The 16067-nt window shown below is 45.6% G+C and overlaps 1 long non-coding RNA gene across 1 annotated transcript; it reads right to left on the reverse strand.

Annotated features, from left to right (window-relative positions):
* Positions 1–4506: 4506 nt before the first annotated feature.
* On the reverse strand, positions 4507–15077 carry LOC112205049 (uncharacterized). Its single transcript, XR_002938918.3, has 4 exons — positions 14936–15077; positions 14033–14434; positions 5691–5816; positions 4507–4762 (listed from the first exon to the last, which is right to left on the reverse strand). It is a non-coding gene; the product is annotated as an uncharacterized LOC112205049 (long non-coding RNA).
* Between the last annotated feature and the right edge of the window lie 990 nt (positions 15078–16067).

Below are 16067 nucleotides of genomic sequence, written 5' to 3' on the forward strand. Positions count from 1 at the left end.
ACACACACACACACACACACACACACACACACACACACATCACAAACAGCAACAAAGTTAGCCCATGCTCAGGGAGCATCTTCTGCTGAAGGAGTAGCAAACTTCTAGGAAATATGATTATTTACACACTCAGAAATAAACTATTTTCAATCATGTTTTATGTACACATATATACACATGTACATATGTAAATATATATGTGTGTATATATATATATATATATTTTTTTTTTCTCCTGATGAGTAGCTTGGACATTGGGAAGACACCTATGTGACCAGGAAGTAGATTATCTCTAGAGGACACCTAATACTGCAGAAATAGCACCTGTCAGGAAGTATTTTATGCTGATGCTACCAGGTTGAAATGTATTCATGGGGAATAATTTATACTCAGGCATAATCCAAGGAGTGTCTTACACATTCAGACCCAGGGCAGCATATAGCCATGGAGTATTCTATGACAGCAAAGTAGCTTGGCATGCCCAGGAGGAAGCACAAACCTCAAAGAATTTGATTCTCAAGAGTGGTTTATAACTGGGAGCAGCTTCCTGCCCCATAGAGGCCAAGCTCACTGCTTGCAGTAGTCAGCTTCCTGGTAGCAAATCCCTCATCCCCATATGCACGCTTCTTTGCCATGTGACTTTGATGTTGCTCCATCCAGCGGTGGAGTCTATTCCCTAAGTCTTTAGTCTGAACTGTCCTCTGAGTTGCAACAGAGGTGATATTGTGCAACTTCCAGAGTCTTGGCCTCAAGGCCTTGCCGTTTCCACCTTCATCCTGTTAGGACACAGCCCCAAGAATAAGAAAGAACAAGAAAAAGAACAAGAACAAGAATTAAGAACAAAAACACCATGCATGGAAGCAGGTCCAGCCCACTAGAAGATGAGTGGCTGCATGAAGGAGGCTTGGGGTAGCCCTACCAACAGCGCTAAAAGTTTGACACCTGAGAAAGAAGGTCTTGGATATCCCAGATTGCCAACCCTCCACTATCTGCTTGAGTGGCGCGTCTGCACCCAGTATACGAATGACCCATCCAACCTAAGTACTTGAATCTACCACTCTTTAAAGAATTGTTGTAAGCCACAACATTTTGCATAGCATTTTTAGCAAATCGTAAACTGAAGCACTCCTGATCAGATTAATGGATCATGTAAATGGATTATGTAGCCAGTGGGAAGAGCTACTTACGGTTTCCTTTAAAGTTGGAGAAGTGGCCTTTAAAATTAGGTCTTGACAAAGATATTAACCATTGACCTTGTATGGCTGCAGGGATGCTCTTTTCTCATCATGCCCCTGCAGCCCGAGGCGTGGTGACGGCCTCCCACCATTGCTGGGTTCTGAGTGTCTCGCCAGCTCTCAGGTGTTCCTTTAGTTCTACCTGTGTCTCTCTAAGTCATGCCCATTTCAATGTCTTTTTATTTCAACCACCCAAGGAGGGTCGTGTCCAGCTTGGATTGTGGCTGGAATTTCCAACTCTTTCCATTTACAGTTCGACCCACAAGAGTCTCTGTAGTATCACAACTCTTCCAGGGTGTGGGATGTATAATATCACAATATCTGGAAGCCAGTATGTGTATAAATATATGAATGACTGTATTTATACTACATATATACTGTGTGTGTGTGTATATATATATATAAATAAAACATGCATATATAGTATAAATACTATATTATATATACAGTATGGTGTAATAGTATATATACACATGCTATACATATATATATATATACTATTAGTGTGTGCATATATATACTATACCATATATCTACATAGTGCTACATATACATTATTATACTAAATATATATATTTAGTAAACCAAGCAGGATTGCTGCTCTAACAGCAATAAAGACAGTTTTTCCCCCCAGATGGCACAGGCTTCTCTTTAGTGCTAGTTAACATTTGAATTAATAATTAGCAAAACATGAATAATCATTTCATTCATGAGGACAGAGTCTTGTCCCATGATCGGAATGTCAGGCTGTGTATCGCCACCTCATTAACTCCAGGGCAACCAGTCCGCACTTCAGAAAGCAAGATGCATCCGTCAAGAGTCGCACCCCCATGGAAGGCATGTTGCTAATGTGAAATGTGCAGATCGTGGGGCTCCATTAATCACTAGGTCAGAGTCATGGCACAGCAGGTTCAATGCCCCACAGCTATTCCTCAGTCACAGTCTAAGGAGCTCTGCACGTGAGGGAGCGCAACGGCAATGACAGAGCATTGTTGCCTGCTTCCCTCAACACTGCCTACCGCAGTGCTTTATCTCTGCACGTGGCCCTCAATCCTGCTCTGGGCTGAGGCCTCTTTGCAAAAAATGAACAGCAAAGGTTTCTTACCTCCTGGAGAAGAGGAGAGTGAGATATTCTTAAGGCCTATGTGAGGATGCAGAGTGTGGACTCCTTCCCTGCATCACGCTGCCCTCGACGACCAATAAAAAAGGTGCTATGGCTCTCAGGGCAAAGAGGTGAAAAGTTCTAATGAACGATTTGAGAAGAAAAAATGTCTCCAAGCCGTGGTTCTTAATCTGGTGCAATGTTGTCCCCCCAGGGGGCATTTGACAATTTCAGAGGTATTTTTCTTTGTCCCAGCTGGTGGCAGGACATCTAGTGGGTTGAAGCCAGCACGATGAAACATGCTACAATGCACAGAGCAGCCCCCACAACAAAGAATCATCCACTCCAAATGTCAATAGTGCTGAGCTGAAAAACCGTCTCTGAAGAAGAATAGAGAAACCAGGGAAGAGCCACTTAATTGGGAGCATCACACCTGTCCAGTCCCCACCATGGACTCTCCTGGGACTCCAGCAAGTGCTGTGAATCTCTCCCCTAGAATCCACCACCATCCCATTCGTTGACTTGGTGAGCCTACTCATATTCCTAAACAGGACATTTGTACTTTTACTCTCCTGCTCAATGTCACAATGACCCTCACCCCTGCTGTCTGAAGGGCTCAAGCATGGAGTAAAACATCTCCTGTTGCCTCAAAGCTCCCAGCTTTGTTTCTTGTTGCTTCCCTGCAATAGTCATTGGTTTGTGGCTTGTACTGTTATCTGACCATGCTCACTCAAGACTCAGTGCCATGCTCATGCTCTTCTTCTGCCAAGATTAGAGGCTTTCCTGTCCTATGACTGTCTGTCATAGCCCTGCTTAGTCCTTGACTTCTGCATGAGGCCTTTTCTGACTACTTCAACCCATGATCAATCTACTTCTCTCTCTCCTCATTCCTATTAAGTCATGCATGCCACAACCAAGCTGCAGTCCAGGATTTGTAAGTCTAATGCCTCCTGGGTGAGCTGTACGCCCACAGCAATGGGGATGAGAACATAGAAAGTTGAAGAGGTGAGGCCACATCGGAGAATGAGGGCCTGTGATATCTACTGTTTTAAGATGACTAGTGGTGACACACAGTGGGCCACTGGCCAGGGTACTTGGCACCAATGCCTTCTGCAGACTGGCTTCAAGGGGAAATCCTGTCACAAGGAGTAAGTCATGGGGGAAAATAAGGTGGCTTTTTTCTATTGGCTATTCCCCATTGGTTGAGTTTACACATAAGGTGTCACCCCTGCACAGTTTCTGGTTGCAACAACCCACTTCTTTTTATGCTTCTGAGGATGCCTGATTATACTCCAGACTCTCCAGGTGGTGTGGAGTTGTATCCAAGTTCAGTAATGTCAGCAAGCCCCTGGCGATGTGGCTGGTTGGTCTGCATGTGCAGTGACAGCTCAGGGCAATGACCATATTAGCTTTTAGGAGCCACTGTCCAGAAAGAACGTGATTGCCCCAGTGATCTGAAGGCATCCACAAATTTGTACCAGATGCTGTAGATATGTGGGGGAAACATGTTCCCCTCTACGTGGGGTTAATCTTAATAAGGAGGTGCTCCGGCTCACCAAACTCATAAAATGTACTTAACCTGTGCAAAACCCTAGGAGTTGGCAATATGACTTTCCCCATTTTATTGGCGAGATTACAGGGACTCAGACATAGGGTTTTTACATGGTGAGTTAGGTAACCTCTGCTCAAACAAGGATTTAGACTAAGGTGTTTCTGGCTCCTGAGCCCTCCCTCCTAACTGTCTCTCATGCATGCATCTTTGTGCTGTTCTGCTTTAGTAGTTTAGGATGGATTCATCAGAATGGAATTACTGAGTTTTTGTGCCTGTGTACATAACATTTTTTTTTTTGAGACAGAGTCACCATGCTGGAGTGCAGTGGTGTGATCTCAGCTCAAACTGCAACCTTCGCCTCCCGGGTTCAAGAGATTCTCCTGCCTCAGTCTCCAAGTAGCTGGAATTATAGGCGCACGCCACCACACCCTACTACTAAATATTTTTGTATTTTTAGTAGAGACGGGGTTTCACCATGTTGGCCAGGATGGTCTTGATCACTTGACCTTGTGATCTGCCCACCTCGGCCTCCCATAGTGCTGGAATTACAGGTATGAACCACCACGCCCAGCCACATAACAGTTTTATAGGTACCACTGCACACACTGATATGACAATTTACATCATCTAACAATGTTTTATTTGCTTTCTGTATGTGTGTATGCACGTGTGTGTGTGTGTTTTCTTGTTTGTTTTATATGACAATGAATTTTCTTTGCTCTAGCAGATGTCTCCTCTCTGGGACATAAGGTGAAGTTCCAGGGGACGGGTGAGGCCGTCCTAACCCAGGTGGTGATGCATGTGCTCCAGTAGGGCAGGGTCCCGTCCCCGTCTGACACACTCTCCCCTCCTTCCTTTGCATTTATCCAGTTCCTGGCACACAGATAAAATTCAATAAATATTTTCAGAATAAAACAGCTGATTCTAACAGATAATCTTGGGGGTGACTTCTGTGGGCAAAATGCTTTTTTTTTCCTGGAAGTATTTCCAGAAAAATCCTATGCAGCAAGCCAAAACCCCTCCTTTGGAACTGCATAATTCAGTCCAGCGGGACACGATTCTTATAAAGGGTTGGCTTCATATTGATCATTCTGAACGTTACAGGGAAGTGACTTTAACTAGAAAGTTGCACATGACCCTGAAGCCTAAATGAAGATGTCAAATCTAGGGAAATAATCTAATTGCAATACAGCATCCGAATCTTTTGGAGACATCAAATTATTGCCCAAGCCCTCTCAAAGCTCTTAACAAATATAACTTTATACTTTTTGAAAAAGTCAAACAGAATTATATGTAGACAAATCTTTAGTTATATATTTGAAAACTCTATTCCTACTATGAAATTAGTAACTTGTTAAGAAGACCAGAGTAGCTGTTAAGTAAAGGAGCCGGCTAGCAATCATTTAATAAGATGATTAAACTCTACTTCTTTGTCACACTTGCTTCTGGGCAAATGGAGTAGACGGGTATGAAATAACAAGACTAGAATCTTTTAGTTGAATATTCCAGATATCAATGACAAAAATTAATTAAAAACCAACTTACAATGTAGATCAAGTGGGTTTGCATACCAATCCAAGGAAAAAACCCTAGTTGTAAATGGCATGCTTAACCACAGGTATAGAAATGCACAATTAGAAAAGTAATTCAGGGTGAAAAAAATCCGATTTCTGTATCAATGCACAGATATGGATAAATGACAAAGTTTTCTTCAAAACAGAGCCTTATCTTCGCTCATTGTTCCGTGCAGTTTTCAGAGAAGGAGAGGCAGATTCCCTGATATTTTTCTGGAACCACTCACCTAGCAGAGAAAATTGTTTGACGGAGTAATGTTCATCAGCTGCTACTCTTCGAAGAGCCAGTGTTGATGCTGCAGCTGCCACAGAAAACCAGGCAGACGAGGTCTCAGCCCTGACGGCTTCATACTCTGCATAAGATGCAGAAGTAAATAGGAAGTCATTAAAATGAGCAAAAAACAATACGATGGCAAGAGCAAAGTGTGTAGCAAGACAGGGAAGCACCACTAGCTCTGAATCATGTACTCTGCCCCACTATTGACGGGCATCAGAACCTCAGGCAGGTGTCTTCACTTCTCCATGACTCAGTTTCTCCACCATAAAATGAGAGGCACCATATTTTCTACCCCATAGGAGGGGTGTGAAATTTAAGTGAATCAATTATTTGAAATGTGCGTAAAATAGCAGCAAAGATAATCTATTGTATTAGTCAGGGAATCTAAACCTTAGTATTCACAACCTAAAGATGACAATGGCTCGATACGATAAAACTTGTTTTGGTTTGTTTGTGTCTCATTCACCCATTAGTCCACTGTTACTATTCCTAGTCTAAGGGTTTTGGGAGGTGCTGCTTTCTTCCTGGTTCTGGGGAGGTAAGAAAGCTCCTTCCACCCACCAGCCACAGATAAGAGAAGAGGGCAAGGAGGCAGTAAAGCATGGGGTGGGGGTGGCCCCATGGAAAGTTTTAAGACCCAAGCCTAGAAATAGCAGGCATCACTCACACCATTGTCCACTGGCTAGAACGCAGTCACATGACAACACCTAGCCACAGAGGAAGCTGGGAAATGAAGTTCATCTGTGTGCACAGAAGAAACAAATGGGTTTGTGAACATACAGCATCCCTGCAAAGGCTCTCCACAGATAAGAGCTATTGATGCTTTATATCGAATATCACATCCATTGTTATTGTTATAGAACATATGTATCACATAAGTACACATAAATATATATATACTCATATACGTATATACTCATATATATATAACCATATATATATATATATTCACAGGCCTATATATATCTGAAATACACACACACACACACATATATATATTACATATTTTATATATATACACACACACACACACACACACAACTGACCACTGAACTACATGGGTCTGAACTCATGGGTTCTCTCGGACCATGGATTTTATTCTGTCTCTGCAACCCCTGAACAGTAAGACCAACTCCTCCGCTTCCTCCTCCCCCTCAGTCTACTCAATATGAAGTCGATAAAGATGAAGACCTTTCTGATGATCCACTTCCACTTACTGTATGGAAAACATATTTTCAGCTGGGTGCGATGGCTCACACCTGTAATCCCAGCACTTTGGGAGGTGGGCGGATCATGAGGTCAGGAGATCAAGACCATCCTGGCCAACAAGGTGAAAACCCTTCTCTACTAAAAATACAAAAATTAGCTGGGCGTGGTGGTGCATGCCTGTAGTCCCAGCTACTCGGGAGGCTGAGGCAGGAGAATCACTCAACCAGGGAGTAGGAGGCTGTAGTGAGCTGAGATCGCGCCACTGCACTCCAGTCTGGGTGACAAGAGTGAGACTCCATCTAAAAAAAAAGAAAAGAAAAGAAAAGGAAACATATTTTCTCCTTCTTACGATTTTCTTAATAACTCTTTCTTTTCTCTAGATTACTTTAAGAATACAATTTATCAAAGCCAGGCACAGTGGCTCAGGCCTGTAATCCCAGCAGTTTGGGAGGCTGAGGCAGGCAGATCACTTGAGGCCAGGAGTTCAAAAGCAGCTGAGCCAACATGGCGAAACCCTCTACTAAACATACAAATATTAGCCAGCGGGGATGGTGCATGCTTGTAATCTCAGCTACTCAGGAGACTGAGGTGGGAGAATTGTGTGAACCCAGGAGATGGAGGTTGCAGTGAGCTAAGATCGTGCCACTGCACTCCAGCCTGGGCAACAGAGCAAGACCCTGTCTCAAAAAAAAAAAAAAAATATATATATATATATATCATACATATAGCATACAAAGTATGTGTTAACAGACTTTTGATGTTATCCTTAAGGCTTCTGGTGAATACTAGGCTATCAGTAGTTAAGTCTAGGGGGAGCCCAAAGTTTTATAAGAATTTTGGACTGAGTAGGGGTCAGTCCCCTAACCTTCACGTTGGTCAAGGGTCAACTATGTGTGTGTGTTGACATACACACACACACACACACATCACATGACTCAAGCATGGATAGCAGGAAGGGTTTCCAGGACAGATGGATTTGTCTAAGAGGAGACATGATTAATGAAAAGGCCTTCTTGTTAAAGGGACGTCTGTGAGAAGACCCAGAAGAAATAGGAAAACGTCACTTGTGGGAAGGACTGAGAAAACTTCAGTCTGGCTGGAAAGAAAAGTCAGGGAGCAAGAAGGAGATAGTAGAGACAGATCATGAAAATATTTTATCTTAAACTCTAGGAGATGGGTGAGGTGGCTGCAGGGAGGATGCGGGGAGATACATAACTAGATTGAGCTCTAAGTTGCCCTGCATGGCTCCTGGTGGAGAGTGGGGCAGTGGTGGTGGGAACAAGGGAAAATTCCAGAGTCAGGAGGCTCCTGGAGTTCAAGTGAGGGAGGGTGGAAGCCATTGTGGAGATGCGGCAGTGGAGATAGGCAGAAAGGGGTGGGCTTGGTGTAGGTCTGAGATACAGACTCAGTGGGACTTTAGAGTTGGACGTGGGTCATGACTGAGAGTGAGGAGGGACCCTGGATGTGTGGTGTAGTCCACTGGGCAGATGGGGCTCAGGAGGCACAGCAGGTCTGGGAGAGAAGGTGATGCAATCTTGACCTCCAGGTATGGTGGGATATGCAAGGGGAACATGATGTTGGCTGCTGGGCCCGGGGGCCTGGGCTCCAGCTGCAGGGTTGGGTGTAGGTGGGGTCAGAGACCCTGGGAAGTGGTGGCAGCATGCAGGATTAGAACCTGGGAGCCCATGACAGCTGAGCTTTACCAAGAGGCCCCTCCATGTCATACTCTGCTCCAAGGGGTTTCCTGAAGTAACTCACTTGATCCTCACCACATCCAGATGAGGCAAGCACTGTTATCAGCTCCACTTCACAGTCAAACAAGTGCAGTGGAGGATGCAGAGCCAGAACTCAGCAGCCCAGCTCCAACACCAGTGCCCTGGATGACGTGGCAGGAGGAGGGTTTGTGAGCAGAAGGGAGACCTGGGGAAGTCCCAGGGAACCCAGTGATCTGTGTCCTGTGGGGAGGATGGGAGTTGAGACCACAGATACGTGACCTGGACCTCGAAAGGAAACCAGGGCAGTAGGGTCCCAAAGCCCCAGGAAGTCAGGCTTCCAGGGGAAGAGTGGCGGCCGGCAGGGATGCTGCTGAGGAACCAGGTGAGATGCATATTGGACTTGGGGACCAGGCAGTCCTTGTCTGCCTGTTAACACCAGCTGGCCTTAGAGACTGATGGGGCCAGAGAATGTGGTAGAGGAGGAATGAGAGGGGTGAGGATGTGAAGGGGCAAGTACAGAGGTTCTTTTTTGAGCCTGGGATATTAGTGGGGAGGTAGGGGCACTGGCTTCAGGGGGAAAGTCCTAAACTGGGGCTGGATCTCCTGCAGGCAGGACCCAGAGAGGTTCGCGCCGTCCATGCAGGGAGCCCCATCCTTGGTCCTTGGCCCTGACTGCTGAGATGGAAATCTATGTGACTGATTCCACAGGTCTGACTGCTCCCACCCAGCAGGGTCATGCCAGTAGACTGAGGTTCCTCTGTGATGCTTACCTCCCAGAGCTCAGAGTGGAGTATGGCTTAGGTCTCAGGACCAGCAGCACCCTCAGCACTGGGCTAAGGACACACTGTTTAGACAGATCTGGACAGATCACAGTGAATATTAAGGAACTATTTTCCTGGCATCTGGTCTTCCCTGGATTCTTAGTGGCTCATTTGTTCTCTGTGATTTTTATCAGTCAGAGAAGTAAGAGGAAAACAGAAATGAAAGGAAAAAGGAATCAGCCCATAAGGGAATGGGCTAGGTTTCAGCAACTTACTCGGGAGATGGCTGGCTCACCATTCCCCAACTCCCGCCTCATTCTCTCTGCTCCTGCATCCACTTTAATGCATAATTTATGGATGCAATTAACAGAAACCAATCAAGCAAGGCATGCATGCAGTGCTGTGTTTAACAACAGATGTTTCCAGGGGTGATTATGTTAGAACAATAATACACAGACACACGCGCGCGCGCACACACACACACACACAGTGCCTGGTCATCAGTACTGTGTTATGAGTGGTAACAAGACTGATGGCTTCACCAATAAAACTTCCAGAGCAGGAGACTTGGAGAAATGAGCTTAGTGGCTACTGTTGATGCCAATTATCTTCTTACTGTAGAATAAGCCTTTCTCATGCTTTGTGCCTCAGTTTTTGTTTTTTACTCCCAAGAAGCTGACATCTTAGGAAATTGTTCTGGGAGAAGAGAGGCATTTTTCAGGCCATTGTAAGAGGCTTCAGGTTCCACTTGGCTCTAGGACGGGGATTCACCCCCTGGCTGAATTCCAGCTGCTCAGACATTACAGTGCAGCTCAGTCAGCTGCTGTGTTCTACCAATCTTCCTGCAGAGTCGCAGGGTTATTCCCGGGTAAGAAAGGGGGGTCGGAGTCCTCCCACACCACAGCATCTGCAATAGGATTCTGTGCATATGTCTATGTCACCCAGCCCTTTGGCTTCCTCATCAATAAGAGCAACTCTTGCTAGAGACCGTTGTGAAAGGTACAGGGATTCACGCAGATGAGGCATTAGGCAGAGCACCCAGCCTGAAGCAAAGTCAGCTGTGTCACTGTCATCATTTTTGGGAAGCTTCTTATAACCACTCCCTGAGTTCCCACTAGCAAGGGGAGGCAAGACCCCAGCATTTTCATCCGTGATTAAACTGGCTGGAGACAGCAAGCAGAGTTCCAGCTCAGACCTCAAATTCACAAAAGACCCCAGAAGGGGGTGCTTCTGGTCCTGCACCACATTTACACTTTTGATGTTGTCTCCGAGGGAGCCTACAAGTCCACTAACAGTCATGCAGGGGCCCGGCATGGTGGCTCACATCTGTAATCCCAGCACTTTGGGAGGCTGAGGCAGGCAGTGGATGACCTAAGCCCAAGAGTTCGAGACCAGCCTGGGCAACATAGCGAGATCCCATCTCTACAAAAAAAAAAAAAAAATTACAAAAACTAGCCGGGTGTGATGGTTCAGGCCTGTGGTCCCAGCTACTTGGGAGGGTGAGGTGGGAGGATCTCTTGAGCCCGGGAGGTTGAGGCTACACTGAGCCGAGATCCCATCACTGCACCCCAGCCTGGGTGACAAACTGAGACCCTGTTTCAAAACAAAACAAGGGTCATGCAGAAAAGGCTGCTCAAAAACACCTTCCCCGCCACTCTACATGTGACCATCACAGGATCGAATCTCCCGTTGAAATTAGTATTCTCAACGCATCTCAACATCGGAACGTTTGCACTTTAAAAGCATTCATTTGTTCATTGTGAGCAGCTAATACATACCACATATTTTGACATCTGATTTTGGCAATTCTTTACTTATTTGAAGGGGACCCTGAATAGAAATACAGAACAATAACCTAACGAAAACACTATTTCTGATGCCTGGTCCTCTCGTTACCACCAGGAAGCTCTGCCAGGACATTCCACTGCCGGGAGGGGTGCCTAGGAACGAAGAGCAGAGGGGCCAGTGAGGTCCTGCCACGCCCTGCTGAGTTCTACGTGCTTGCGCGCTTCTTCCTCGGGAGAGCTTCCACTGATTTAATTGGATATGGGGATGGAGAGAGGAAACAGAAACAGGGAAAGAAGTGAAAAAGGGAAGGACTGGGCGCGCGCGGCAGGGGCGCTGGCGGCCTGGTGCAGGTGCATCCCCAGGTGCGCGCCACGCCCCTGCAGGACCCGGCGGCACCGCGGTGCGTTCCCAGCCGCCGGCGCTAGAGGGCGTGTCTGCGGTAAGACTCGCTGCGCTGGCCCAGGCTCCACGAGGGGCCGACAGGGGGCGCTCTGCACAGGGACCGGAGAGAGCGGGAGCCGAACTTGCGTGAGAGGCGCGGGGCCACCTGTGCAGGTGCAGGTGGAGCCACTCTGCCAACCCCTGGGCACTGGGCAGGGCTGGAGGGAGGATTGCCCTGTGCACAGGTGGAAGACGTTTCACCTCTTACAAATCCTGAGGGCACTTTTGCTTGTTTAAGGGAGTTTGGGAGACAGTGTTGCAAAGGGTCCAGTAATAGTTGCAGAATCATTTCTCAGGATGTCTTAGAGTCAGGAATCCCTGAATTTGAATCTCAGCTCTGCCCTTCACTGTGCAATTGTGGACAAGGGAATTCACGGTCTGAACCTCAGTTCCCTCCACCCCTATAATGGGGATAATGAGCGCGCCTAAGTCACAGGGTTGGAGTGAGGATTAAATGAGATTCTGCACCTGCAGGTAGCACACAGAGCAAGGTATCTGCTACATGATAAATCCTCAACTTTTAGCTGCCTACTCATTATTATTAATATTACTATATTTTTATGACTATGACTATATGATTACTATTACTACTTTTACTATATTATTGTGTTGATACATCAGGCTGTTTGGCCATTCTAGATGCTTAGCTGAAAAGAAAAGCTTTTTCTACTTAGAAGAGCAGTTCCCAAACTTTTTGGTCTCACGGCCCCTTTACATTCTTTGAAGTTATTCAACAATCCAAAATGCTTTTATTTATGTGGAATTTACACCCCGTGCCACTGAATTTAAGCCCATTCAAGTCCATGTGGTTAAAATTTTTTTTGTGAACAGAATATTTAGATAAACATTCAAGATTCCTGGCTGTTTTTCTGTTTCCTACATGAAAGAAAAAGAAAAGCCAACTTTCTCATAGGATATTCTCAGAAGGCTGTGGGGCCCCAAGAGCCCTGGGCTGGAAGGCAGGAGGCCTAGGCTCAGATTCTGACTCTGTCCTTGTCTCACTGTGTGGCCTTAAGCAAGGTGCTTGCCTCTCTGAGTCTTGGGTGTGCCATGTTCTGAGGCACATCCAGCTGTGAAAAGGCAGGTGCCTGGTTCTTTGTCATCTATTAGAAGAGTCTGTCATTCACACTGATGCATGGATCTGAAGGAAGGAGACCCACACACACACATGACTTGCCAACCCAAAATCACCCCCAAAGGAGGATGTGAATTCACGAAGTCCAGGTTTGACTCTAGGCTCAGCCATTACCACAGGCATGACCTTGGGAAAGTCAGTCCTCATTCCCGCCCCAGGGTTCAGCTTAACTTGACAGGTAGTGGGGGGATATGATGACCTTCAAACTTGTACCTTCAGCTGGAATTTCAGACTGAACACTGTGGGGTTAGAGGTGGCCAGAGGCATCTGTCAGTTGGACCTTGAGTCAAGGCCTTTTCTGGTCACCAGGGGTTGTGCTCTGACACTTAAGTTTTGTGGGGGAGACTGCACCGTATTGTTTGTTTCCAGGCTATAGTTAGCAGGAATATGCCTCCTTCCTTCCCTGGGACCCCTTCTAGGCGAGCAAGGCCACAGTACCTCCTGGAGGGGCACTTGGTAACCTGTGACTTAGTCCACATCCTAACTCGGCCACTCTTGAGCTGTGTGATGTTGATCTAACAGCCAAACCTCTCAGCCTGTCTTTCCTCAACTGCTAAATGAGGATGTTAAGTCTTCAAATTAAGGTGAGGAACATCATTTATGAAACGTCCACCACACTCCCTTGCTGTGCCAGTGCTTGAGGGGAAATATCTCACTGAGGCTTCTCAGTAGTATTTATGAGTGAGGTGCTTTGATTTGTTCTATTTTACAGATGCAGAAACTGGGGCGCCGAGAGGTTAAATCACTCATCTGGAGACACACAGCCAGGGAGGATAGTAAGCAGCCAGGATCCAAGCCCACATCCATAGGACCTGAGGCTACAGTGTGCCATCCCTCACCTGCTCCCCACTGTGCTTCATAACACCAGGTGCAGAGGACAGTGGGGCCAGAGGCAGTGGTGGATAAGAAGTGACTAGGATGAGGATGTGAAAAGGGCAAATATTCACTTGCCTCTCTTGTGACATATTCACATACCATAGAAAGCTATTTCTCCATCTCTAGCTCCTCAGAGAACTTTCTGTGAATTGTAATGCATGTCCTTGAAAAAGTGCAGGCAGCTGAAATGCATGACAGTTGAAGCACTTGGATCTCATTGTCAGACTGTGCATTTTCTAACCGTGAAGGGCTTTCTTGGTTTAGAGACTATTAGTTCAAACTCTAAGTAGTCCATTTATTTTATTTTGCTCAGAAAACTGTAATGCATTTCCTAAATTTCCCCTTCTGAGGTTTAAAAATAACCTACCTTAGCAGCAGACATCAATTCCTTTAAATCAGTTGCTGCTTGATCATCCAGGTTGTCTGTTTTCCAGATTCACTTTACGTATCCTAGTCCAAGTCACACCTCTCTGCCCCCAACAGTGTTACCATCAAGAAGGGGGCCAGGCGAGGGTGTCAGACTTCCCTGGCTGTAGACAGGGATCAGATCTGTCATTCTCTGTCATGTGTGACTTGGCCTATGCTTGTGGATGTGGCTTTACTAGGTTCATTGAGATTGTTTATTTCTTCTTTTAATTTTTGAGCTTATTATGAATGGTTTTAGACTTTCCTGAATATCTACATTTTTATCCAGTCTGTTAACATTTTCTGATATTCTTCACTCTTTTGAGATAAATTTTAAGGAATTTTTGTCTTTGTCCTGATGAACCTGTAGGACAGAACTTCTGCTATTTTCTAGTGACTATATTGCTTTTTGAATATCAGCCTTAAACACACATTGACCCATAAACACACCTTGAATCCAATCAGTGGGTTTCTCTCTTTCTAGTTATTTTTTGATTAGCTCTATCTTTAGGAAGAAAATAAAAGAAAAGAAAAAGCAAGGAGGGAAGAAAGTAAGGAAGAAAGGAAGAAAACAAGGAAGGAAGGAAGGAAAGAAGGAAGGAAGGAAAGAAGGAAGGAAGGAAGGAAAGAGAAAGAGAAAGAAAAGAAATAAGCCAACAAATTCTTATAGTTTGCTGCCAAATTCAGTGTTTCTAAGGTTTTGAAGACCTGGGGTGACTTCAGGTTTTTTTAGACTTTTAAAATCAATTCGTAATTTTCATGGATTTTGTTATTCTTCAATTTGGGAAAAACAAAAAACTTTTGATGACTTCATTTCCCCTCTTCACATCCTGCTGGCTTATTATGAAAACAAACAACGCAATACCATCATCTCCCCATGAAACCCAGCATGGCCTGGGCCTTGCTTAAATCTTCAGACACCACCACAGCCTTGGTCATCTCCAGAAGGAGCTGAGGTGAAGAAGCCGGCAGCCAGCAGGCCCTCCATGGGGCCAAAGGCTCTTGCAGCTCCACCCCGGTTGCCAGTGCCCTGCTCAGGCAGAACACTTGGTGTGGAATCCTGCGTGTTTTTCTATTTCAAACACAAACAGGTGCCTGGCAACCATCAGGGAGGCTGGGAGAGGAGAGACCTATCCCTTCCACGGCCAAGGCACATGCAGAAATGAAAATATTTTAATGGCACTCAGGAAAATGGATGAGACTCTGAAGCTGGAAGCAACCACGCTTTAGGATTTAGCCACCCAAGGCTCAAGTGGCCTAACAAGAAAACGGCACCCAAAGTTAAGCCATGGCTGCTGCCTACCCTGTGTATGTGTTATTGAGCCAAAGGGGATCACTGCCCAGTGCACTAGAGGCCAATACCAAGACACTGGTTTTTTTTGAGAAAATATAAAAGCTTTTTATTGTACATCAACCAACAAGGAGACAGAAGTACAGCTCAAATCTGTCTTCCTGTGCTGGCTTTAAGGCAGTAATTTTATTAGAAAAGGTTTAGGGGTGGATTCTGGGGTTAGGAGGTAATTGGTAGAAGGAAAAGGGAGATCTGGAAAGTCCTCAGCCTCACACAGTTATCTCTTCCTACCTCCTCATGGTCTCATGTGCAAATTCGGGGGGAGTTAGTATGAAACATGGTGTTGGAATTCAGGCTGTGACATCAGCAAGCTTGTTCTGTGCAGACTTTATTTGGCCACATTGGTTCCAACCAATTTCAGCCAGTTCTTTTTATCTCATAAGCAGAGGGAGTTTCAACATCTCCACACGTTTCTTTTTTGTCTGTCATCTTATGAACTCAAGAATTGCAGTGAGTTACTAGTTTCTTCAGCTCCGGGGCATGACGTCACGTGGACTGTGCCAAGGCTTCTTGGGCAGGATGCTCTGTAGCTGAGATCACACATGGCCACATCTTGGTCTCATTCTTCTTTCTCTCTTCAATTAAAATTGTTTTCCTGTGGCCCCAAGAGCCTACAAAGTTCACAGGAATCTTATGAGAACATGCC

The sequence above is a fragment of the Pan troglodytes genome, chromosome 10, assembly GCF_028858775.2.
Source record: "Pan troglodytes isolate AG18354 chromosome 10, NHGRI_mPanTro3-v2.0_pri, whole genome shotgun sequence".
NCBI classification, from domain to species: Eukaryota; Metazoa; Chordata; class Mammalia; order Primates; family Hominidae; genus Pan; species Pan troglodytes.